This window comes from Otolemur garnettii, unplaced genomic scaffold (assembly GCF_000181295.1).
Source record: "Otolemur garnettii isolate 467f Iridium unplaced genomic scaffold, OtoGar3 scaffold00063, whole genome shotgun sequence".
Lineage (NCBI taxonomy): Eukaryota > Metazoa > Chordata > Mammalia > Primates > Galagidae > Otolemur > Otolemur garnettii.
The window spans coordinates 11117900-11121450 of record NW_003852458.1 but is presented as its reverse complement, the minus strand read 5'-3'; positions in this window follow the sequence as shown (position 1 = coordinate 11121450).

Genomic DNA, 3551 nt, shown 5'->3' with positions numbered 1-3551 from the left:
GTGTCCTTAGATCAACCAAACCCAGAGGTCAGTGACAATATTCTCACTTTATCAGGACATTCTTGTTTTCTTTAATTCATGTTGTATCAGTATACTGGGGGGCTTGAGATTTTGCTCTGTGTTTATGAAATATCTCCAGCAGAATGATTCTATAAGGTCTCTGTAACGTTGGGGATAGCTCACTCAAAGTTGTTCATATAAATTATAATGCAAGGCCCCCAACGAAGATTTTTGAAATTTGAAGCATATATCTGCAGATAAAAAAATAAGCAGTTTACATTTCAAGGGAGTCTCCAATTCTTTCCCAAGGTATGATTCTATCTTTTCATTTTTAATTTCTTAACAAATGTATTTAGAAAAGGCAATTGTTAACTGAAGGCCTCAATGCAGTTTTTCTTTACAAAAGAAATGCCTATGACCAATAATTTGGAAGCATTAAATGTAAAAATTCAGTAAAAAATAAAATTTAAGAACTGCTCATACTGCCAATAATTGGGAGTAGTCAATGTAAGAATTCAGTAGAAAACTAAGTTTTAAGAACGACTTCTATTCGACTATTAGAAGCAATAATTTAGTAAACTTTCAGGAAATACAGTACTTTGACGTTAATCAATTTTAAGGGCATCGTCAAGCACATTGCATTATGTGTTACATGAATAATGAAGTACAGATACATCTTAAAATAATTAAGGAGAGGATTTTCTTCCAGTCTTTTATTAATTGCTATTTTTTAAGCAATTAAGCAAACACATAAAGTGTTACCAAGATTTTTAACTTTTGGTTTATGGAACATCCTGCTGCTTGTTTTTGAGACACTTCATAAGGAAACCCAAAGGTCACGTAACTTGTGGTTTGGAGTCCTATGGGCTTTTCAATTACTCTTCCTTCTTTGGCTGAACTTTTTGATAAAAAGCGAGAAACTGGAGATTATGAAACCTGAATGGATTTTGTCCTTGCATTTTGCATCGTAGTTACCCTTGCAACCTTGACTTTCAAAAAACCTTACGGACATGTTTCAGGTTTCAACCAATTTTAAGCATTTGGTTTTATGATTTTTCTTTAATTGCTTCTGTAACCTACAGACTTTTAGAATGGTTTTGCAAATGACTTAAGTCCTGTTGCTTTGACAAATAAAAACCGGGTTTATTATTCAGTGCATAATTGAACAATAATTACAACGTTGATTATCTTTTGTTGGGCTTGCTTTATAAAGCCTTAAGTCATTTAGCAGGATTTATAGCTTCCAGGATTTGAACAAGGGTCATGGAGGTCTTTACGTTTTTGCCAGCTGACCTTTTGTTTGAATTTAAATTAACCCAGTTTGCGCTGCTTTTATATCTACTCTGAAAAGACAGGCCTGTGCAGAACGTTACAGCTGTATAGCTGTCTAATTATTTTTCACTTTTTTAATTAAAATTCACTAAAATATCCAGATAATTTAAGAATAAGACTAACTATAGTTAATCACTGCAAACATAGCTATGTAATAACAAGAGTTAGACCAATCATGTGCTGTAGTAAATATTAAATTGCTTTCTGAAAACTCTTAGAAATATGGGTTGGTAAAGACAAGATTTCTCTATGTACTTTTGTGATAGTCTTAAATAACACAACACTTGAGTTTGATTTTTTTTGATAACAGAAAACTCATATACCACCAATTTTTTTAATAACGGAAAATTCATAACCATCAAATCTAATCATTATAGGCCACAACCAAATGTTTGGAGAAAAAAATCTTGTCCTCTGCAGGTATCCTTACCTACTTAGCCAGTGGAACAGGAAGAGGATGTAGGACATTTTGTTACTGTTTTTATCTTTTCCTGTTCATTTCTTGTTTAGAGACAGGTTATCCCTGTGTTGCCAGTCCGGAGTGGTGTGGCTATCACAACTTACTGTAACCTGGAACAGCTGGGTTCAAAGCAATCCTCCTCCTCGGTGTCCTGTGTAGGTGGGACTATTGGGACACACCACCCTTGTTTGCTTTTTCATTTTGGGGGGGGTTGTTTTTTAATTTGTTTGTACAGATAAGCTCTCACTGTGTTGCAGCATCTCAAACTTGGAGACAATGAATCCTCCTGCCTTGGACTCCCAGAGTTCTCGGATTATAGGCATGAGTTGAGCCATTGCACCTGGCCTATTTTTGTTGATTTTACAAGTAGATCCAGGATTCACCCACCAATATAATAAGCATCTACCATGTACCTGGTTTCATAGCGATAAATGAAACTTGGTCCTTACTATTCATGAGTTCAATGTCAAGGCAGGGATACCATTCATCCTTCAGTAGTATATATTTCCTTGGACATTGATTTTAGCGATTTCTGTTCATATCATGTAGTTCAATTCTCCCAACACAGGGCTTTGTAAGTATATATGGCAGCTTTTTGTACAGAAAAAAGCAATGCTTTGTCTTCTTGTCATCTTAAAATCTCTATGGCTCTTTCATGACTGAACGATACCATTTCCCAGTAGGGGCAATATTTGATTGGGTTTTGAGGTCTAGTATGTCCAATTCAAAAAATCAGCTCTAACATTCTCATCATTTTCATCAGTTACTGCTGAGATGGCCACAGAATTGTGTTCACTCTAATGTATAACAGGATCAATAATATGATGTTTGCTTTAACATCTTGAAATACAAATATTTTTAACAGTGTGAAAGAAAAAGCAAGGTGGTATAAAGGGTTCTGGAATTGGAATCTTGTTTTTTATCACCTGTTTTACTAGTTGTAGGTACTGGAAAAATTGTCACCTCTAAATTACATCCTTATCTGTGAAATGGGAATGTTACTTATCTCACAAGGTTTTCAGGGTGTGTGTGGGGGGCGGGGGTTGGTTTGGTTTTCTCTTGATAAGGAATAAATGAGATTAAAATAGATGAAAGATTAGGGCATAGGGTCTGACTGACAGAAGCAATCATTAAATGTTAGTTGGGTCAGAAGCAGGAAGGAAAACATTTGCCTTACTTCTAAGCAGGCCAGTCTAGTTATATTTACTAGACTTCAGGAACTAGACATTGTCTGCTTCCCTTGATCATCACAAGCTTCATCTACCACATCTCCCTCCATCCAGCTAGCTCCAAACAACATAGAGGGCATCACTGTCAATCAGGATCAAGAATTAATGGCTCACAATCCATTTTAATTTGTTCTTTGTCCATCAAGAGATGAGGTCCCAGCATGTCATTACGAGCTATGTAAAATAAACCATGCTGATTTCCTAAGAACAAAATGTTTTCGTTACCTTTTTCATTATATGGAAACACAGTACTGGTTCTAATACTTATTTTCTGAGTAGTATATACTTGGACAAATCTTTTCCTGTGTCTCTTTTCTCATTTTATAATGAATAAGTTGAAGCAAATAATTTCTAAAATCCTTTCTAATTTCACTATTTATTTCTTATGACTCCAGCAACTAGTTTTCGAAAGAATTAATGAAAACTTTTGAGATAGGTAATTGGAGAAGAGGAAGCTTTGTATTTAAGAAGTTGGAAGTAGCTACAGTGTCAGTGCTCTGAGTAATGAGTCGTTTTGAGTATTCACATTC